Genomic DNA, 24619 nt, shown 5'->3' on the forward strand with positions numbered 1-24619 from the left:
ATGGACACCCCATTTCTGTTAGAAATAGTGGATGGTGTCGTTGACCAGGGGCGGAGCTATGTTGATGACTGGCCCCCCAAAAGTTTATTTTTTTTTATTTTATTTTTATTTAAGTTTAGAGAAGATAAAATTGCATACTTGAACCATATTTCTAAGAATTTGCCTTCACATGAAAAATTATTTGGCCTCCCCATTTGTCCATGTTTAGTGTTCATTCCAAACTTGCTTTCCATCTTTTAATATTTTCCCTCATTTATTATTAGTCTTTACTATCGAAACTCCTTCACATGTCAGACCATTGGCTTGATTAGAAATTTTACCTTTTCAATTCCCAAACTTCAATATATTTTTCTTAATTTGGTCTGAGCTTATATTGCTCTTTATTGTGCATTGTATTGCTCTATGTTGTAAGTTGATATTGTTGTCCGCATTTGTTGCTACTTGCTAGTAAATGTTGCTCTCTATTATTGAATGTACCTATTGCTATTTTTCTTGCTCTATTTTTTTTTTTTTTTGGCTCTATTTTGCTATGGCCATTCTTTTGGCTTTGTATTCTTTCTTTTCTTTGCATAAAATTTATAATTTTGTCTCAAAAAAGAGTGTTGAGCTTATTTGGAACTAGCAAAAATGACTCTAAGATCTTGAGAAGTACTATAGTATTCTTCTCCTTTTTTTTTTTTTTAATAAACCAATCGATAAGCTTTATTCAAAATTTCATTTTTGGCTTCTATTCTCCTCAAACAGCCAAATGTGAAACTCATCTTGTATTTTTATATATAATTTCATATTGGCTTATAAGGATTTTGTTATTTTTATTTTCTAAAAATATTATATCTTCTTATAGATGTAGTTGTTATATTTATATTTAATTTCTTGAATGGTTTGAACTTATGGTTTGTTAAAAGGACTAAGAGAAACTTAGAAGGGACAATGAACTTAAGATACTTAATTGGTCATTTAGTTTTGTTAAGTGCTAAGAGCATTCACAGCAATGGAGCTAAAAATTTAGCTATTTGGCACCACAAAAAGTTATTTTATCTATTTTACCTATTTACTTTACAAAACATCTAGCAACAGTGAATTTATTTTAGCTTTCAACACAATAAAATAATATAAACATTACAATAAAATAATATATTCACTACAATAAAATAATATATCCACTACAATAAACAACAATTACAACCATTGCAATTGCAATCGCTGCCACTACGGCTGCCACCACCGCCACCGACTCTTCCACCGTCGCTGCCACATGATAGCAAATAATCGTCTAGTATTAACAAGTGATTTTTTTAACCCCCAATTATATTTATACATTTTTTTTTTTACTAAAACAATTTCTCAATCATCATAATAGCAAATAACCATCTAGTGTAACAATAATATTTTGTTTTAACCCCAAATTATATATATACAAATTTATCTTTTGACTAAAAAAAATTTCTCAATCGTCATGATAGCCTATTCTCATCTAGTATAACAACATTATTTTATTTTTAAAAAAAACCAAATTATATATATACAAATTTATCTTTGACTAAAACAATCGTCTCAATTGTCTGGAAGCAATCTTGGAACAATGTGAACTATGAAATGAAGGAACTTTATAAGAAAACATATAAAATAAAATACATATTATAGCTGGAACAATGTAGTCCATCGATTACTCACATACATAACTCAAACCAAATTACAATAAAACTCACACACTCGTACAAGTTCCTATAACTCATGCTTCTCAACATATAAAAAAGGAAGTTCCTATGACTCACCTTACAATTGCCACAAATGTTCAATGAGGTCCAACTGGAGTTGAGAATAAATTTCTCGATCTCTAATGTGTCCATAGCTCTCAAGAAACATAACAAATCCATGCTTTTAGTGCCATAAGCAACCATTATACCCACAAGCACACACGCACAAGCACAAGACAAACAAGATGAACAATAAATTTAAAGGGTACTACTAAAATACACGAAAGCCTCTCATAAGTTACTACCAAAATACATAAAGGCCTATCCTAAGCCACTAACAAAGTATCACCTAAATGTGCCAACCTTTTCCTAACATTACAAAATACATAAAGGTCTAAGCTACTTCCAAAATGCAGTCAAACCCATTAATTACGTGAACTACGTCTTGCCATGATTTCCTCTTGGAGTTGTTCATAAAAAGCTTTTTGTTCTCCGGTCAAGGCACTTGTATCTTTCATCATTATTTTCTCCTCCTCTAACATATATTGCATCTCAAAATTTTTCCTCTCAATCATGACTTCCTTGCACGCAGAAAATTCCCAAACTAAAATTTATATCAAAACTTAAAATACTTAGAAGTATAACAATAGAACAAGGTTATGCACAAATACTTAATTTGACATGTAGCTTAATCACACTAATAAAGAAAACAACAAATTCATTTTTGAGCATCTCAAAACCAAACTAACAATTTCTCATTAAAACTAGAATTCATGATTCAAGTTTGTTTGTAAGAATTTCGAAATCAAAAAATCAATTCCTCATAAATTAATTCCAAAGATTCACCAATCAAATATTCATCATACAGATGCTTGAGGTTTTGGAAGGTTTTGCTCATTTGAGTATTAACCTAACAGTATAAAATTATATTAGATGAATATATAGTCTAAGTTTGCATTTTTTATTGATCAGCATCATATACACTTCAATTTCTAAGTGCTTAGCAGGTTCTTCAAACAGAGACAACATAGGTGATTAGGAAGAGTTTTAAAGGAATTTATAATGATTAAGAAGGCTCATGAGTCATGAAGGATTTGATTAGAAACAACAAACATAAACTTCCCTGCAACTAGAAAATTTCCAAAACAATTTCCAACATGACATTTATTGTAATAAATTAGAATCAACAAATAGAAAATCAGCAAGAAGCAAAAATAGAAACAAAAAAAATTGTAACCTTCCCTACACACAGAAAATTTCCAAACTAACATTTAAAAACAAAAACATAAATTCCTACAAACAGAAAATTCCCAATACATTCCAATCCTCAACGATTTATCATTAGATTCAACAAATATATAAATTTATCATTCCAATTACTCAAATAAAAAATCTCAAGCATGTAGATGAAGAAGACAAAGACAACTCACTTGAAGGCGAGTCGGGTTGGAGGCATTGTTCAGCGGCAGGACAGAGAGGTGAGAGTATAAGAGAGTTGAAAGTATTAGAGAAGGCTGAGATAGGTCGGAGGCGTGGATCGGCGACGGATCGAAAGTGTAGGTCTGAGGCGTGGATCGACAGCTTGGGGCTTGGGCCGGCTTAGGAGTTGGACAAAGTGGGTTAGCTGGTGGGTCGGTGACATCGAGCTTCGTTGGGCTGGTGACATTGAGGATCGAGTTGGGCCAGTGGCGGTGAGACAGAGAGGTGAGAGTTTGAGAGAGTGAGTTTGAGGGAGTTGAGTGTTTTGTCTTCAGAAGCTTGCACAGTTGGAGAATATAAGAATAATAAAAAAAAAAATATATATATATATAAGAATATAAGAATAAAAAAAAAAAAATATATATATATATATATATATATGTGTATATATATATTATTTTAAGTGAATGGAGAATAAAAAATGAATTTTTTTTTATAGCTCTCAGCTGTAGTGCAAATCCATATATAGCTGTGCACTATACCAATGAAGGTAAAATTTTTACCTTTAGCTCCACTATTGTAACACTCTTGTTTATATTTAGTGGTGTTAAAAACAGCTTTTTAGCGCCCCTATTGCTAGTGCTCTAATAAGAATTGCATTGATTAAACTAATGCACAAAAACATATATGTAGTATGTGTTTGGATTGCGTTTCACCGGCTGCGTTTGCATTTGTGTTTTCCTTTTTTTTTTTTTGATGCACGTGTTTCAGGAGACATAGAGCACTGTTCAGTGGGTCTCGTGTACTATTCATATGACCCAGAAGTACTTTATTCAGAAAAAAAAAATTAAAAATGGGTCCCACAGTACTATTCACAAATTTAAAAATTATTTTATTACAGTGTTTTCAATTTTCTGTTTTTAGCAAAATAAGATGTATCCAAATAGACCCGTAGTTTTTTTATTTTTATTTTTATAATTGTGACTGACTATGAGATGACTCACTATGAGATAGTTTAATCTTAGCCCCCAAATCAAAATTCCTAGCTCCGTCCCTGCCGTTGACTACAAAGGCCGCCCAGTCCTCCGATCCAACACAAGTGGTTGGAGCTCTACTTATTTCATCATAGGTAACACTTTAACACTACAGTCAGTATAGTACCCACTATTATATTCTTTTCTTTTATTTTTTTGGTGGTAAAAGTAAATTGTGTTTTGTGATGATTATAGGTGTGGAAGTGGTCGAGAGGTTCGCTACTATGGGATAAGCGTGAACCTGATAACGTATCTGATGGGACTGCTGGGTCAGTCCACAGCCACTGCAGCAGAGAATGTTGACTTATGGTCTGGAACAGCGTCATTGCTTCGTCTTTTGGGAGCATTCCTAGCTGATTCTCTTCTGGGTTGCTATCGCACCATTGTCGTTGCTTCTCTTATCTACATCTTGGTATATGTAGTTTGCTTTGCTTGCTTCACAAGTTCCATTAGCATTCGCTGCAAAAATTAGCATAAAAATCTACTTTTTTTTTTAATTTTTATTTTATATACTTACCTTTCAAAACACACTACAACAACCACTATTTATTCTCTTTCTTTATACTATACTAGGATTTGTAATTAAAAAAAAAAATTAAAGACTAAATGCAAAATGAATAGTATCACTATAGTAACTATATAAATTTACATAATTATACACTCACATGTGGGCCATTTTTCTATTATGCAACCACTGATACGAGTGCTAAAACTATTTTAGCTTCCTCGTGCTATGCTTTGAACTCTAGAAGCATGGAATTAAATTTATGCTTGCGCTAAAATGTCTTGTACATCACCAATTTAGTAATAGTTTTATTTTTTATTTTTAATTTTTAAATAAAAAATAAGTAATAGTGTTGAGTTCATTTGTGTGGTAACTTCATGAACCCTTTACCTATATATTATGCTTTAATTTGTGAAACTTGCCGCTCTTGAAAGACTAAAGTTAAACTCCTCCTCACCTCTTAATCCAATACCTAAATACATTCAAACATGTTTTTTTTTTTTGATAAATAACGTAAGAATATTATTATTAATAGAAAGATTGCCAAACCGAGTACATTGGGAATGTACTATAAGGGCATAAATCAGGAAACAAAAGAACAATGGTCAAGAAACAAAGAAAAGGAAGAAGAAGAAAAATGAGAAAAAGCCACACTCCATTCAAAGAGAGTGTGTAAGAAGAAAGACTAAATCTCCAGCAAAGAGCGTTCACAACCCTAAAAACTTCTAGCATTCCTTTGATGCCAAATGCACCAAATCAAGCAATGAAACACTAGTCTCCAAACATCAATATGACGATGTCGCGCAAACTTTCCTTGCCAAGTCTCAAACAACTCAATAATAGTATGAGGCATAACCCATTAAATACGAAACAAGTAGAAGACCAAAAACCACAACTCCCAAGCTGTGGAGCAATGAAGTAGAAGATGATCCACTGACTCCCCACACCTCTTACACATATAGCACCAGTCAAGCACCATCACTCATCTTTTACGAAGGTTGTCTATTGTTAAGATCTTACCTAAGGAAGTAGACCAAGAAAAGAAAGCCACCCTTAGAGGAACCTTTGATTGTCATATCATTCTCCATGGAAAGGAAACAAGAGTAGGAGTGTAGAAGGAGCTATAATAACCTCTAACCTCAAAATCTCTATTCCTTGCAGGTTTCCAACAAACCTTATCTGGGCCAAACCCCCGCATTGTTGAAGAATAGACCAACCCCATAAACCGGTCAAAGGCTTCCTCTTCCCAATCTTATGGTGGACGACGAAATTGTACATTCCAGTGAAACCTCCCAGCAGACTAACCCATAACTTCAGCCACCGAGGAATCCTTTGACCTACTAAGACAATAAAGCTCCAGAAAGGCCTTTTGGAGAGTACAATCCCCACACCACATATGCTTCCAAAATTTCACTCTAGTACCATCCCCCACATCATAAACAAGGAGTTTAGAGAAGTTCAACCAGCCACTTCTAATGTATCTCCACAAGCTGACCCCATAAGGACTTGTCACCTTTTTCGTACACCAACCACCCCAAATGTTTCGATATTTTGCCTCTATAACCCTCCTCCGTAAAGCATAAGTCTTCGTGCCATACCTTATCAACCATTTACCTAGCAAGGCGGAATTAAAGTTCCTTAACTGTCTTATACCCAACCCCCCCACCTACAAAGGCCTATAAACCTTGGCCCAATTAACTAAATGTATTTTGGGTTCACCACCAATCCCATTCCACAGAAAAGTCTCTCTGTAATTTTTCCATACACTTTGCCACCTTCCCTGGTAAAAGAAGAAGGGAAAGAAAGTATGTAGGTAAAGATGAGGGTGAGCTTTTAATGAGTGTCACCTTACCCCCTTTAGATAAATACATTCTCTTCCAACCTAATAATCTCCTTTCAATTCTCTCTAGGATAGGATTCCAAACAGATAAATCCTTAAATTTTGCACCTAATGGAAGACATAAATATTTCAAGGGCAAAGAAGATTGGTCACAATCCAACAGACCCACCAAAGCCTCCTCAAATCTAGCAAGAATCTCCCTTAGATTAGCAATCTGAAAAGGTTCAGCATCACAAAAAATTAGAGTGTCATTTGCAAATAAAATGTGAGACACTATCACTGATGAACCAACCATACTACCCACAGAAAAACCTGAGAATTGCCTAGTGGAGGCAGCCACATCCAACATACGACTTAATGCCTCTATCACAATATCAAACAACAATGGAGATAAAAGATCCCCTTGCCGAAGCCCCTTAGAACTTCCAAAGAAATCTGATGGGCTACCATTGATCAGAATGGAAAACTTTATAATTGAAATGCAGTACCTTATCCATTTTCTCCATTTCTCTGAGAAACCACAATGCTGAAGCATATACATTAAAAAATCCTAACTCACATGATCATACGCCTTCTCCACATCCAATTTACACAACACACTTGCAACTCCTGACTTCAATCTACTATCAATACATTCAGAAGCTATTAGGACGGAATCCAAAATCTATCTACCCTTCACAAAAGCATTTTGTGAATTTAAAATAAGCCCATACGCCACCCTACGAAGCCGAGCTAATACCTTAGAAATAATCTTATAAATCCCACCAACTAAGCTAATAGGCCGAAAGTCCTTGACCTCCACAACATCCACTTTCTTGGGAATAAAGGCAAGGAATGAGGCATTAATACTCCTCTCAAACACCGCTTGAGTATAGAAATTGTGGAATACAGCCATAATTTCTGTTTTCAAAACACCCCAACAAGACTGGAAGAATGCCATTGAAAAACCATTCGGGCCAGGTGCCTTGTCACCATTAAAGTCATTGATCACCCCAATCACCTCTTCTTCCTCAAAAGGCCTATCTAGCCAACTTGCATCTTCCACCAAGATACTAGAAAACTCCATATCATCTAGGACAGGTCTATGAGCCACATCCTCCAAATAAAGCTGCTTATAAAACTGAGAGATACAATCTGCTATAGCAGCCGGGTCCGAAGACAACACCTCATCCACTGTAAGCTTATCAATAGAATTAACCCTCCTGTGAGAGTTAGCTATGCGGTGAAAAAATTTAGTATTCCTGTCACCTTCCTTAACACAAAGAACTCTATATTTTTGCCTCCAACTTATTTCTTCCAATAGAGTAGCTTGTTCTAACTCATCACGGATTCTTCCCATTTCTACCGTTTCCTTCGCTGATAAACCCTGACTCTCCTCCATATTCTCTAAAGCACTTAGGTTTTTCCACAATTTTTTAATTCGAACTTCAACATGACCAAACACCTCCACATTCCATCTTTTCAAATCATTTTTTAAGAGCTTTAATTTATTGGCCAAAATGAAACTCGGTGCACCATGAACCTGATAGGAGTCCTACCAAGACCAAACCCTATCCACAAAACCTTCATCCTTAAGCCACATATTCTCAAATCTAAACGGCATACACCCTCTCTGAAAAGATCCACCCTCAAGGACAATTGGAAAATTATTCGAGCACAACCTAGACATCCGTCTTTGAGAAACTGTTGGAAACCTATCCTCCCAATATGCAGAAAACAAGAATCTGTCTAGCCTAGCCTTTGAAGTAACTTCTCTAGAATTTGACCAAGTAAAAGAACACCCTTGCAATTGTAGATCAATGAGACCTTGTTCCAAAATAAAATTGGAGAACTTCCATATAGCAGTAGTGAAAGAGTTAGACCCCAATCGTTCGGAAAGGAAACTAACCACATTAAAGTCCCCACCCACACACCATGGGACACTCCACTAGCTATTCAAGCCACAAAGTTCCTCCCATATAAACCTCTTATCTCTGTGTAAATTAGGATCGTAAACACCAGTAAATGCCCAAACAAATTGATTTGACACACTTGTAAACTTACAAGAAACTGAAAACCTCCCCACTGCTTCCTTCATTTTATTCACTACTTGAGTGTCCCACATCACTAACACCCTACTAGAAGCTCCACAAGAACCTAAGTAAGACCAGTCAACATGTTGTCCACCCCACAAGCTACAAATCACTGCTCTATTAATCAGCCCCATTTTGGTTTCTTGAATAGAAACCACATCTAGCCCCTACTTTCTAATCAAGTTTCTAACCTTGAGCCTTTTATCCTGCTAACATTCCATGAAATAATCTTCACATTCATTGATAAGGCACAACAGCCCACTCAGAACCTGCACTCCTTACTTTATTTGGATCATACTCAACATTCAAAGATGACAACAAATTCTTCAACTCCCGTTGACCTTTCTGGCTCGACTTGACCAACTTCATCTGATCACCCACCACACGTTTCTTTTTATCTTTCTTTCTGGCCTCAATGGCTAATAACAATCCTGTAATCTGCTCCTCAAAACCTTCCAGTGAAGTGCCCATAGATTTCTTGAAAGCCTTTATCCTATTGGTTACCCATTGTGATAGTTGGCAACTATCTACACTCTCCTTACACCCAATCTCCTTCACATGACTAGACTCCAACTCCGGCAGACCTTCCGTGGCCAAAGGTACCACAACTAATGGCTCATCACAACCCTCACAAGACCTCAACCTTTCACCAACTTCCCACAACTCACTCTCTGACCCAAGATCCACAGACAAGGACTCTACTAGCCTTTCACACTCATCTGCCCAACTAACCCTTTTCCTTTCATAAGTACTAGAATCATTACTTGGTACACAGTCTCCCTCTAAACTTGAGTTGACTGACATACTAATTGGAAAATGATACAGAGACAATGAGAGCACTAATTGCTTACCATCACGCAATTGTAATATCCAGTCTTTGGAATTACCCCAAGACTTATCCAAGTCTCCTACCAATTCCCTTATAGTTGGGCCAGGTATTTAAGCTCCCTCAAAATCATAAGTACCCGGTCCTTCCAAACCCACAAAATCCTCCCCCCCAACCTTCGATGCCACTGGAGAATCCAAAGATACTAGCGCCGATACTATCGGGTTCATTACCGATTCTGATATCATGACTAAAGACACCACTGACACCAACTTCTACCCACTCAGCTTATTGATCGGCGATATTTGAACGTGGGAGGCTTGGGCCACCACCACTGGTCCTGTCGGTGCAGTGGGTGGCTGAGCTAGTGGGATCGTGGTATCCTCTCTGCCCTTACCTGCCACTTCCGTCACTACTAAGGATGAATTCATGCCCACCGCTACCCTCGACGACAACGTAGGTTGCTTCGATATGGTGGGTGTGATCCTTAAGCTCTCAAAAACCTTTGTGGCACTCCTACCTGAGCTCGGCATAATGAACCCATTTTGGTAAGAAGTCTCTAGAGCCCTTAGTCCACTAAATGAACTCTATCCAGCCTTAAAATTAGGTGGGCTTGACAAACCCAGGCCCAAAATGGGTTCTTTATTTCCCAACAAGGCTTGGGCATTTTGCTTGGATGAGCCCAGACCCACGTTAATATTATTGTCAGTTTTACTCAATCATTTGCCAGTCTGTTTACCACCCTTACCACTATCCCAAGATACCCGCCTCTTTCCATATTCATTCACAATCACAGTTAGCCCTCTCCCTAGCCAACATGCTTTCCTCCTATTATGCAACTTTCCAAACTCAACCATATTTGAATTCAAATTGGGCTTTAAAGAAATATTGAATTTATTTCCTTTTGGGATTTTCTCCTCAAATTTATTCTTACCATTAACACCACCTTTTCCACCCTTACCACCACCCACAGCTGATTGGGGAAAACTTCCAGCTTGAGTTTCAGAAGCTACTACCTGTGTGCGAGAATTATCACTCGAAAGCTCCTTAAAATTCTTCATAGTACCAGTTTGAACCTTTTCTTTGTTGAGGGGCTGCTGAACATGCTTCAACCTTGCCTGTACTGGAGCTTTGACAGTTTCCACATAAAACTTAGCAGGTTGATATTTTGGGATTTGCATAAACCTATACAGTACAAACTTCGATCCACCCAATGCATATTGAGAAGGTTCCAATAGCCTTCTTAATTCAATCCCAAAAGTTCTCCATCCTTCTTGTAATTTTTCGACAGGAATAATGATAGTTCACCTCAGCCCACCTACCTTAAGCTTTGTCATTGATAAGTACTGCCCAAATGAGTTGGACCCTCTTTGCAACGTGTAAGCAGTATCGCCTTCCTTGAACGTGACAAATTGCTTAGGACTATCCCCAATCATGGTGTGTTCCTACATCTTCATTATGGATTTGGACCCTTTCCATTTCAAGGCTATGAATTTAAGTAGAATAAATCTTGGGTCTATCTTTGTAAGAATAAATTTCATTTGTAATGGGCTTCGGATAGGTTAAAGCTATTTTGAACTTAGATGTTTCTCCAAATTGGTTGATTGAGAGTTTTTTCTTCTTCTTATCTATAGCCTATTTACCTTGAAAGAGAAATTTGCATAAAGTTGATAAAACATGTTAAATTGCAGGTTTTTAATTGTTCAGTTTAGCCTCTCAATTATTAATTATGTTAATGTAGTCCCTTAACTTTTTGGGTCCGTTTGGATGGAGGAGTGAAAAAGTGGGAGGATGGAAAATATTTAGTTTTTCCTCTTATGTGTTTGGTTGGAGGGGTGGAAAAGTGGGAAGGTGGAAAACTCTTTTATTTGGTTGGAGAGAAAAAGGGAAGAATGGAAATGTAATTTATATAAATTGACTATTATATCCTTGTTACATAATATGTAAGAAATAGATTTATTTGTACTAATTAAATACTATAAAATTTACCACATCATATATAAATTTATATTATTATTTTTATTATTATATTGTAAAAATTAAAATAGATCACGTTGAAAAAAAAAAAAAAAAAGAAGGAATATTTTTACCATTATATTGTAAAAATTAAAATAGATCATGTTGAAAAAAAAAAAAAAAAGAAGGAAAAAAAAAATGAGAGGAGAACCTGGACCACTGGACAGTGTGCTGAAGGTAAGATGAGAACATGAGAAAAAATGATAAGGATTTGTGGGCAAAAGTCGTCAGGTGGGGTAGGTGAGAAGGTCATGAATGAGGGTAGGTGGGAGAGCATTATGCTAAAAGTGTTATGAGGCACTTTTCTCTTATGGCTTTTCCTCCTGATTTGGGAGGAAAAAATTTGTGGGCCTGGAGAGAAAATTTTCTCCCAAGTTTTCCACCCTTCCTATTTTCTTTCTATTCCCAAATAGTGGAAAACTCAGTTTTCTACCCTATTTTCCTTCCTATGTTTTCCATCCTTCCTAAATTTACTCCAACCAAACATAGTGTTAATATCAATTGGGTTCTTAGTTCTTCTCTCCCTTTTAAATTTATACAAAACTAGCTAATGTGGCAAATTGGGCACACCTGAAAGGGTAGTTATAGAACATGTAAAAAATTCAAAAATTAAGTCAATTTCAACTATTAGTTCCATTAAAAGATAAATCAATGGGAGACTCAAGGATGACATTGTACTGGTTTTGAAATTAATGGTTGAGAGACCAATTGAACTTTTTGCAATACTTAACATTTTTCTAATATCTTTCCTTGGCACAAATTCCCATGTATGGCATCTTATATACAATGTTGACGGTCTTGTGAGCATTGTATGAATGCTCTTAAGACAGTCAACATTGTACATAAGTCTATGGAAAGGCCAAAGGTGCAAATTTTTTATTTTTCAATCTTATTTTGTTCCTGCTTGATATGCTATGTGCTAAAAGAAAAAACAGAGCAAACTAACACCTAAACTAACAGAACTAACTTGTATCAAAAACAAAAACAGAGACTCTCCTGAAACTACACAAAATTAGATTCTGTATAGTAATCTTTATTCTTTACATTCTTGCACAATTACAACCTCCACCCAAACATCCTGCCTTACAGCTTGATGTTGATTGATGTATTAGAAGGATTTGATTCTTTTTTTGTTTGTTTATATATATAAACCCATTATAAGTTTATTTTTTCCTTCAATGGTGTAATTTGGGAATCCTATTTAAAGGTCCCATAATCCACTACTGTGGAAAGCTTAATATAGATTAATAAAAATTTTGGTTGGGGATTTCTGATTTTCCTTCCAGTGCTTGATGTTGCTGATTCCAAGCAACTCTATGCGGTGAAGCCTAGGGTTTAGACTACTCTAGGTGGTGAAGCCTAGGGTTTGTTCTTTTTTTTTTTTTTACTGAAAGTGTTTCCTTCGCAACTTTGTCCTGCATCAATTCTAATCCAGCTGAATGTGATAAATGACAACAACCCTGCAACTCTGCAAATAATCTTCAGCAAATTCTTTCCCTTCAATTTCCTTACAGCCCAAGCAAGCTTACGTCCCAAGAACAACTGCCTATTAAATAAACACCACCTCAAAGCATCCTTCCATAAACTCTTTGAGAAATCACTCAAAAATAAATGTTCATGGGAGTCAGAATCAGAAATAAACACCACCTCAAAACATCCTTCTGAAGAAACACACATCAAATCCCCGTTACAACCCCAACCAGCTAGCCTATCTCTGGTAGTCAAGCTATTTACTGTGCTATCCCTATAAATAAATGACACATGCTGAACCTTAATTTATACGTTATCTTGACTTTGAGAGAAATTCCTTATTCAGCATTGTGTTTTAAGCTTCTTTCTGTCATATTTTTCAGTTAAAAAATCTTTGACTTGGATTGGGATGAATCACAGGGACTAGGCTTGTTGACTCTGTTAGCTATGCTTCCTTCTCGAAGCACTTCTGATTACATAGACGCCAACAAAATTATGTTATGTTCTACTCGTTAACTCCAAGTTATCTTATTCTTCTTCTCTCTGTATCTAGTCGCAGTTGGTCAAGGTGGACACAAGCCTTGTGTTCGGGCGTTTGGAGCTGATCAGTTTGATGGACTAGATCCTGAGGAGTGCAAAGCCAAAGCTCATTCTTCAACTGGTGGTATTTTGGTATATGTGGGGGGTTCTGCTGTTACAAATTTGGTCACATGCTATGTACAAGAAAACCTTAGTTGGGGTCTGGGATTTGGAATTCCTTATATTCTGACGGTTGTTGCATTGGGTGTTTTCTTGCTTGGTGCCAGGACTTATCGATATAGTGTTAAAGGGGATGAGAAAAGCCCATTTCTGAGGATTGGTCGAGTCTTTGTTGCTGCAGTTAAAAATTGGCGGAATATTCCTTTGGCGATAATTATTGAAGAGGAAGCTCATGCAACCCTGCCACACCATATCTCTGAACAATTCAAGTAAGATAAATGCATTTCATCATATGCTGATTAACTAAGAGGAAAAGGGGAATAGAAAAGTAGCAATATAGGTCCAGTAACAAAGTGTGGTACATTTGAAGTCTTAAGCTTTTATTTCAGTATACTCACAATTTCTTCGAAAATTTCAAAAGAACTTGGAAATAGTAAAATTAATTTATCAACTTTTCAAAAGGCTTCCAAACGGAGTCTCTTTTGTGCTTCTATAGGATATATCATTGAGGTTTAGTCATTGTCCTTGACACTCCTTAAGAATAAGACCCTGCAATGCAAAATAAATAAAATTGGGGGGGGGGGGTGTAAAAAAAAGGGAGTTTGGTGTACTCAGTACAAGCTTTTTAAGATTGAGATTTGGTCTTTGTGTAATGACAAGTGCCTTCCTTCAAATGCAACAAGTTATAGGTTCGAGTCAGGAATTAACCTCTCTAAAAATTGAAGGTAAGACTGTCTACCAGTCACCCCTCACAAACCCCACAAAAGTGGGAGCTTTGATATGGCATTTTTTTATGTCATATATATCCAATTGTTTGAATTATCATTTGGTAGGAGGGCAACACACTATACTTGTAACTTACATATGATGCATATTGACCTAGCTTAGGTACAGGTACGACATGATACTACGGGGTACAAGAATATGACATTTTTTGAAAAACTAGGACACAACATGTTAGGGATATGGCAACTAATTAATTTATATATATTTTTAGGTGTATTCCATATAGTTTGATTCATATTGTCTGTTTATTTTGATTTAGAACCATAAAAATATTTGAAAATATTCTAACATTTTAAGAAAATTAATAAATTATAATATACACGGATACAGGGTAAAATAAAATGTAAGTACACTGTTAATTGAACCAATTTTACAAATGTTGAACATTATAAAACTGTTAACATAAAATTGTAGAACTGTTAATGTTAATTTGTTAATCTTTACAGGGGGAAAAAACAATACTAATAGGTTGTGGTCCTAGAATTTTTCATACTTGAAAAAAGTATCATATGAAAATGGGGGTAGAATAATTGGTGACCCTAGAATTTTTAATACTTCAAAGAAAAAAGGGTGTTGTCATTTAGTTAGGGCCTAGGGGTGTAATTATTCAGCCAATAAAAAGGGCCTTGGGGTAAATACAGGTCGAGAGAGACGAGACTGAGACTGAGAGAGTCCAAGAGTTGCTTGACAATACAGCAAAGGAAGAGCACTGCCATACCTCACAGAGCAGTGCCAACGAGCCAAGTTCAGCATCAATGAGTTGCATATCGAAAAGCGATGAGAAATCTCCGACATTCCAAAGCAAGAAAGAGATAGATTGTGCTGGATTGTAAAAAATCTCCCCTTTTTTTTCAAATTTTTTCTCCTCCGTTTCCAAGCCGTGTCCAAGTTGAATCCAAATTAAAATAAAAAATAAAAAATTCCTTCAACATGGATGTACCTGTGTCAGATACTTATCGGATGTGGGTATCTTAGATATTGACTTGATGCTTCAGATGCATTACCTTGAGACTTCAGATAATTCCATATAAAAAATAGTTACTCTGGAAGTTGACAACTATGCGTCCATGTTATGTGGCTATTCACTAACCTAAAAACTATATATACAACCTGACATTGGTCCCAAATTAGAGGGCTGTTACATCTTTGTAGGATGCAACTTTTTAGCATGACACAAGGGACTTCTGCTTACCCAAAGAAAGGGAAACAAATTTGAAAATAGTACAAGGAACTTCTCTTATATTAAGAGTGCCATAATGTGATTCGCAGGTACTGGACAAGTCTTCCTCTTTTTGCTATAGAAGTTGACTCACTAAAACAACTTTGAATCAGTTATTTAAATTAGATAACAAGCCCTCTTGTAGGGCCATTTGAATCCTCCGATGTTGCAGGTTTCTCAACAAAGCCTTGCTGTCCCCAGATGGTTCAAATGAAGAAGGCAAGCTGGCAAGGTTTGTTCTGTCAGTGACATTGAAGAAGCAAAGACTGTTCTTAGGCTTGTTCCACCCAATATGGGTTACGAGCTTGGGATATGCTGTTGTGGATGCTCAGATCTCAACTTTCTTTACCAAGCAAGGTGCTACCAGCCTACCATGGACAGAACAATTTTTCCTGGCTTTGAGATACCTGCTGCTTCACTACAGTCCTTTGTTGGCCTGTCCGTTATTCTCGTCATTCCCATATATGATCGCATCTTTGTTCCTATAACAAGAGCTTTTACTAGAAAACCCTCTGGCATCACGATGTTACAGAGAATTGGAATTGGGATGCTTTTCTCTGCCATTTGCATTGTAGTTGCAGCTCTAGTTGAAATGAAAAGGCTCAAAACTGCTAAAGAATATGAGCTAGTTGATATGCCAGATGTGACTATTCCAATGAGTGTATGGTGGCTGCTTCCTCAGTATATCATGTCAGGAATTGCTGATGTTTTCATCATGGTTGGGCTGTGAGAACTTTCAAACCAAGCTTTACAAATTACAACAATGGTGTTCACACAGTAAAACACTCAGGGGGAAGCTACAAACTTAGATAGAAAGAGAAGAAATTTTAGAGAGAGAAGAAGAAGAAAATTCTGAGAGAATAACTGTTCAACTATTCATCACAGTAATGTAGAATATATATATATATACACAAGGATCAACCACGGCCTGATTAGTGATCCTGAATTCACGGGATTGATCCGTAAATTACGGAGAGAAATTAGGAACTAACCAACTGCTAATAACTGCCTAACAGACTGAGCTTATCCAACAATAGCTATACAAAACGCAGTGTTTTAGTAAGTGTAAACACAACGTTTCATTTAAATATATTCACAAGTCTTTGTGTAACTAGAACGACATTGTTCTGATGAATTGCTGAAGTAGCCGTTGGAAAACTAGTTGTTGGGCATGCTCTGTTTATCCTTATGACTTCTTCTGGAACTACTCTCAACATCCCCCCTCAAACCCGAGGCAGAGCCAGCCAAGAGTTTGCTACGCAGAACCAGAAAATGGGGACCAGGCAATGGTTTTGTAAAAATATCCGCAAAATTGTCACGACCAGAAATGAACTTGATCCCCAAAGTACTCCGAAGAACACAACCCCTCACATAATGATAATCAACCTCTATGTGTTTGGTTCTGGAATGAAACACAGGATTTGAGGCCAGAGCAATAGCAGAATTGTTATCACACCAAAGGATGGGAATGTGGGGAAGAAATAGCTTAAGTTCCTTAAAGAGTGTGCGAAGCCAAACTAATTCAGTTGTTGTGGAGGCTAAGGCACGGTATTCTGCCTTTGTGGAAGAACTCGAAACAGTGGATTGTTTCTTGGAAGACCAAGAAATGGGGCTTGAGCCAAGAAAAATCAACATGCCAATAGTAGACTTTCTGTCAGTGGGGTCACCAGCCCAATCCGCGTCAGAGAAGGCTAAGAAAGTGAGAGGACCAGGAGCAAGATGTATGCCAAAATGCAAAGTACCCCTCACATAACAAAGAACACGCTTGGCTGCCTCTAAATGAGAAGTAGTGGGTTGATTCATAAACTGACAAAGCTGATGCACACTAAAAGCTAAATCAGGCCGTGTGAATGTCAAGTATTGGAGAGCTCCCACCATGCTTCTGTATTCAGATGGATCAGGTAAAATAGAACCATCAGAAGGAGTAAGACGCACATTAGGATAGCAAGGAGTCTTGGCGGGCTTGGAGTTCTCCATTTTGAACTTGTGAAGCACATCTGAGGCATATTTGGATTGGCATAAGGTGAGTCCATATCTGGAAGGCATAATTTGAATGCCTAAGAAATAGGAAAGAGCACTCAAATCCTTAAGCTCAAATGCTTGACTAAGGGCAGTGACAAGATGAGAGATTTGAGAGGATGAGTTGCCTGTGATGATAATATCGTCAACATACACAATGAGATAAATGATGAGCTGATGAGAGTGATACATAAATAAAGAGGAATCAGCCATGGAAGCTTCAAAACCAAGATGCAACAACTGAGAGGCAAATCTGTCAAACCAGGCTCTAAGGGTTTGTTTCAAGCCATACAATGATTTGTGTAACTTGTAGACGTGATGAGGAAAGTGATGATCCACATAGCCTGGTGGCTGTTCCATGTACACTTCCTCCTTCAGAAAACCATGAAGGAAGGCATTGGAGACATCCAACTACTTGAGAGGCCAATGAAGACTCACTGCAATGGAAAGAACAAGTCCCATTGTAGCTGGTTTCACAACTGGACTAAATGTCTTAGTGTAGTCCACACTAGCTTGTTAATGAAAACCCTTTGCAACCAATCTGGCTTTATAGCGAGCAATGGTGCCATCAATGTTTAATTTCAGCTTATACACCCACTTACAACCCACCAAATTGATGCCAATAGGAGCAAGAACAAGAGACCAAGTTTTCTGTCTTTTCAAGGTAGAAAATTTTGCATCCATAGCTTGAACCCATTGAGGAAACTTAGAAGCAACCTTGTAGGATGGTGGTTCAGTTTGAGTGTAATCAAGGATAGCCTTAAAACAAAGTTTAGGCTTAGTAATGCCATTCTTAGATCTGGTGGTCATAGGATGGGAATTAATAGGTGCATGGGTAGAAGCTAAAGTATTTTGTGGAGGAGCAAGAGGCAAGGAAGGAGAAGGAGCTGAGGCAGTAGGTTGTAAAGTGGCAGGTAAGTGTATAGGCTGAGGTTGGGATGGAGAGGGAGAGTGAGACTGAGATGGGGAATTAAGAGTATGAGCTAAACTAGGACAAGATAAAGATGAGGTAGAGATAGGTATGGGAAAGGAGGAAGAAGTAGAGGCATAAGGACCTAGGATAGAAGGCTGATTGGAAGAGTGAAGATACAAGAAATTGGATAGCCATATGTCTGGAGTTGGTGGATGAGAAGATGTGATAGAAGGTGATGTAAGAGGAAAAGTGAATTTGTGCTCATTAAACAACACATGCCTGCAGGTATACAACTTGTTAGAGAGTAAATCAAGACAAAAGTATCCCTTAGAGGCATTGGAATAGCCTAAGAAGATGCATTCTACAGTTCTGTGATTAAGTTTGTGTTGACTGTATGGTCTGAGGTAAGGGTAACAAGCACAACCATATACTTTAAGAGAAAAAATATCTGGATTAGAACCATAGAGTTTAAACCAAGGTGACGTGAAGTCTAAGGTGGCTGTGGGAAGAAGATTGACAAGTGTCAGTGCAGATTGAACAGCAGATGACCAGTATGTGGAAGGGAGAGAGGTTTGTGAAAGTAAGGTGATTGTGGTTTCAATTAGGTGCCTATGTTTCCTTTCAACTAGACCATTCTGTTGAGGAGTGTAGGGATAGGAAATTTGATGTTGAATTCCATTGGAAGACAAAAAAGACTCAAAAGACTTAGAAGTAAATTCACCTCCCCCATTTGATCTGAGAACTTTAATGGTGGAAGAAAATTGTGTTTTAATCATAGCATGAAAAATGACAAATTTAGAGTAAACCTCTGATTAATTTGTGAGCAAATACATCCATGTAAAACGAGTGAAATGATAAACAAAGATGACATAATATTTGTAGCCATTTATTGAATCAAGAGGTGCAGGACCCCATAGATCTATATGTACAAGTTCAAAAGGAGAAGTGGCTACAAACCTAGAACTAGGAAATGGAAGTCTGTGCATCTTGCCATGAAGACAATGAATACAAGAATTTGCAAGATTAACACTATTAGGAGAAGACATTCCATTATTATGTAAAACATGTCTAAGAACTTGAGAATTAGGGTGACCAAGCCTGCTGTGCCACAAGTGCCAGTGAGAATGAGACAACTTGACTGAATTACACAGTTTTTGGGGAAGAAGAAGCTTAGTGGCCTTGTGAGGATAGATGGGGTAAACACCATCTTCACTCTTGCCTTTGTAAAGAATTGTCCCTATGGCTAAGGCCTAAATTAACAAAGTATTTGCATCAAAGTAACAACTACAATTATTATCACAGCAAATTTTGTGGACAGATGCAAGGTTAGAAGCAATAGAAGGAACCCTTAACACATTTTTAAGCTGAATAGTAGAATTAGAAGAAGGAATTAGAGAATTACCTATATGAGTGATAGGCAAATTCTGTCAATTCCCAACTGTGAGTTGTTCTTGGCCAGTGTAAGGTTTAGGGAAGCTTAGGTGGTTGAGGCTAGATGTGACATGATCAGTTGCTGCACTATCTGCTAGCCAAGGTTGCTCCTGAGTTAACAGATGGTTGGATGTAGTGACCATAGCTGCTAACTTTGTTGGTGGATGCTTGCCTTGATAGGCATAGCCCATCCTGTGGTAGTAGTCAATGGCTATATGACCTGCTTTACCACATATTTGACAAATAGGCCTCTCTGCTCTAGCATTAGGACCTTGAGGCTGTGGTGAAAAATGATTAAACTGACTTGAAGATAGACCTGGATCTTTGCCTCGGCCTCTGGCATTGTTGCCTCTTCCTCTACCTCTATTAGTATTATTTGACAGATTGTAGGTATGAAAATTACCACTAGTGTAATTGAATCCTAGTGTGGAGTTAACTGCCATTGCAAAAGTGGAGTCTTTGAACTCCATACCTTCATTCAGGGATTCTTCCTCTGCATTCAACAGAGTAGCAAGTTTATCAAAACTTATTTTTGTGCTTCTGGTTCAATTGCAGACCTGAATGCACTAAACTCCTTTGGTAGACCTTTGATTGCTACATGGAGTAGTTCTTCATCATCCAAAAGAACTCCTACTGCCATTAATTTGTCTCTGATCACCTTAATCTTCTGCAGATATGAATCTACAGAATCAGATCCTTTCTTCACATTATGCAGTTCACCCTTGAGATTCATCACATGAGAACGTGAAATTGAAGAAAATCTGTATTCAAGAACTTTCCATACTTCTTGAGTAGATGAACAACCAACAGTGATAGCCAAGACTGAAGGTGTTAGGGTAGAACTGATGAAGGTCAATAGTTCCTTTTCCTTTGATTTCTAGGTAAGATAATCTAGATTAACCACAGAAGTAACAACTCCAGAAAGATCTTTGAGAAATTTCTCAAGAACAAGAGGGACTTCATCGAGAAGTTCAAGCATCGAGTATGTTTCCAATACCATGGAGATCTAGTGCTTCCAAACAATATAATTGGAAGAATCCAGTTTAACTGTCATCATATTTGACATATTAGACAGCAACAATAGAGGTTGATTAGTGAGATTGATTGAAGAAGAGGTTGAAGGCATGGTGGTGGAGGTTGAAGATACAGTAGAGGAAGTTGATGTTGAATTTGTTTCTGCCATTGTTGGACCTTGGGATCGTGGTGGCTCTGATACCATGAAAACTTTCAAACCAAGCTTTACAAATTACAACAATGGTGTTCACACAGTAAAACACTCAGGGAGAAGCTACAAACTTAGAGAGAAAGAGAAGAAGTTTTAGAGAGAGAGAGGAAGAAAATTCTGAGAGAATAACTGTTCAACTATTCATCATAGTGATGTAGAATATATATATATATATATACACAAGGATCAGCCATGGCCTGATTAGTGATCCTGAATTCACGGGATTGATCCGTAAATTATGGAGAGAAATTAGGAACTAACCAACTGCTAATAATTGCCTAACAGACTGAGCTTATCCAACAATAACTATACAAAACGCAGTGTTTTAGTAAGTGTAAACGCAGCGTTTCATTTAAATATATTCACAAGTCTTTGTGTAACCAGAACGACATCGTTCTGATGAATTGCTGAAGTAGCCATTGGAAAACTAGTCGTTGGGCATGTTCTGTTTATCTTTATGACTTCTTCTGGAACTACTCTCAACAGGCTGCAAGAATTCTTCTATTATCAGGTCCCAATTGAATTAAGAAGTGTGGGTCTTCCCCTCTATCTCAGTATTTTTGGGGTCGGGAATTTTTTAAGTAGCTTTCTCATCTCTGTCATTGAAGAACTGGCAGGGATGGAAAAATTAGTTGGTTTGCTGATAATCTTAATCAGGCACATCTTGATTACTTCTATTGGCTACTTGCTGGACTCAGTGCAGTAGCATTGGGTGCATATGTATATTTCGCAAAATCTTACATTTACAATAGGAAAAGTACAGCATAGGTACAGTCATCTCGTTTTCACTTCAAAGTTCAAATTGTAGCAAGTAGTAAGCAAATAATGGAGGGCTAATACATAAAAGTGTTCATCAAAAAATAAAAAAATAAAAATAAAAATAAAAGTGAAGTGCGCATATTGTTGCTGTATAATCATTATACATGGTAAGTAGAATATGGGATGTGAGGCTTGTCTAGAGAGGTCAGCCAAGTATATCTATTTGCAATATTTTATCCTTTTCCTAAATGCATTTGTAAATATATTTCACAATCATCATTTTATATAATATTAGAGCATTGCCAATTAACTTTGCCAATCTTTTGTTGTCCCATGTCAAGCACTTGTTTCCAATTAATGCCTTTAATTCTCAACTCTTCTTCCAACCATTCCTCTCCCATTTTGACTATTTTCTTCCCTTCATAATTCCTCAACTTCTGGTAAAGAGGGGCCTGTTCATGACGTTCAGTGGTCTTATCCTGGTTTATAATTTTCTGTTGTTTTTGGGATGTATCCTTTTTCTCTTTTAGATTAAAATTTTCAGAGAAACAACTGTCCAATAAGCAGATATGGTGAACCTAGTGACGATATCTTGAGTTTATGTTGTATATTTTTAAAACCACCATGTCTGGTGTGCTAGTGATTAGTAGATTTTTACTGCCTTTCAATGGTCTATCTCTTGGTTAAATTATGATCTTGTTCGGGTTTTTTTATTGAGATTTTCTAAAAATATTTCATAGTCCTCCTGGTGGGACAAAATAAAGTAAATTGAGCTCTGGATTGAGAAAATGCAGGATTTTTAGTTTTTAATTGTATTTTATTATGATTTTTTTTTTAAATTTAAATTCTAGTGGGGGCAAAGATGATATCTGGAGTGAGGCACCTCCACTGGTGGATCCTCATTTATTAAGCACATGCCATGCATCTGCTAATGGTTATCTATAGTCAAGGCAATGACCAAGGTTATGAACTCTCTGGAAGGATTTTCCTTTTCTTGATTTTGGATGCGTATTGTTGTGCATATGTTTGTATCCTTATGTTCTGTTTTTCAGCTGTTATTGATCTTCTTTTGCAATTATTGGCACCATTATTGTACCCCTTAACTAATTATACTTATGCCCGCTAAGGCAACTGTGTTTGACAAGAAGTGCAATCCTCTACTGGAGCTCAGAATGGGGTCCTTAAAACACTATCCAGTGGAACCCAAAAGGGAAATGTGAAAAGAAAGATTACATGTACTTCTTCAGAATATCAAATTTATATATTTTTCAGATTTAAGAAATGATCATTCTTCCTTTTAATATATGAATTTATCAAGAATTGAAAAATACTTTTTACATTAGTGGCCTTAACTCTCTGGTTTGCAGTTCTATGTTTGCAGGTTTTGGTTGCTTACCTGGTGACATGGTATGTAATTTTAGATGCGTTTGCTTTCTTTTCTTGCTCTTTTGTAGGTTGTGATAAAAATTAGTTTGATTTGAGTCTTCCCATGACTTGTGACCCTTTTTCTTCTAAAATAACATAATGTTCCATGATATCTTCTTCTTACTTTTTTATTTTTCAAACAATTTCCACAATATTTTCCCTTGGCTGAGAAAAATTCTAAAATAGAATTCTTAATATTGACCAACGTAATCAGTTATATTGATAGGAAATGTGATTGGTCAATTACTGTTATGTTTATTCATTTATTTGTTTATTTTTCGGGGGTTGTATTGCCAGAAATTTATGATGCTTAATCTTCAAGGTCAGCACTCAAGCATTTGTGCTAAGCCTTGTGATTGCCTGTAGAAAGAACTCAAAGAAGTCCTTTTGTGATTTGAAAGGAAACCTTGTATTATTTCTACTTTTAAAGCCTCATAAGGACTAAACATACATTCATTTTCCATACTATTCGTTGGTGTTTTATGTACATGCAATCCTCTAGGTGGATGGGATTCAGTATGATGATCTGATCCTTAGACACTTATTGCAATTGAATCATTTTGTGATTTTCTTGTTCTTATTGAAGGATTAAATTTTTCCACCACAATGGGTCACTATGCTTCAAGAAGATGTTTGACAAGTTGTATCGGATCAGTGTTGATTGCGACCCTTTAGATGTTTTTGCATCATTCAGCTTATACTCAATTGATTTTTCAAGGGAACCATCTGTACAGGCTGGCTGGAAACCAGAGTCACCTGAAAGGTTTGCTGAAATTGTTGAACACATCAAAGGTTTCCTAAATCCATTATATACGATTTATGCACCTGAGCATGGACTTTGAGGCTTCTGTGTGGATCTCCCTGTAGTTGACCCTTCTCAAACAGGTCTAAGCATATACTGGTTCTTGAGCGAGTTTGTCTTGCAATTTCTCAAAACATGATAGGCCAAAAAACGAATTGACCCATTCTGATGAATTAATTGATTAATTAGCCAAGTTTAATTAATTAATCAAATTAACATGTAAATATGTGGTAGCACAAACAAATCACCAATTAAACTAAGTATGCAGCGGAAAATAAATTGACAAGGTAATTTGTTTACAAATGGGGAAAACCAACACAACAAAAACCCCACCGGGTGATTTTAAGGTCACCACTCCCGAAATTCCATTATTATCACAACAAGCGGTTACAAGTAAAGGAATTCTAGTACCTACCAACTTACAGTTGAATTCTTACCCCAATACCCAATTGGACTTGTTCT

General features: G+C 36.8%; 1 long non-coding RNA gene and 1 pseudogene across 1 annotated transcript; one reads left to right on the plus strand and one right to left on the minus strand.

Annotated features, from left to right (window-relative positions):
* On the plus strand, positions 1-24197 carry LOC111992169 (protein NRT1/ PTR FAMILY 5.10-like; annotated as a pseudogene).
* Positions 1621-3447, minus strand: LOC136071059 (uncharacterized). The gene is made up of 2 exons (XR_010632373.1): positions 3128-3447; positions 1621-2274 (listed from the first exon to the last, which is right to left on the minus strand). It is a non-coding gene; the product is annotated as an uncharacterized LOC136071059 (long non-coding RNA).
* Positions 24198-24619: the final 422 nt, after the last annotated feature.

The sequence above is a fragment of the Quercus suber genome, unplaced genomic scaffold (assembly GCF_002906115.3).
Source record: "Quercus suber isolate HL8 unplaced genomic scaffold, Cork oak 2.0 scaffold_282, whole genome shotgun sequence".
Lineage (NCBI taxonomy): Eukaryota > Viridiplantae > Streptophyta > Magnoliopsida > Fagales > Fagaceae > Quercus > Quercus suber.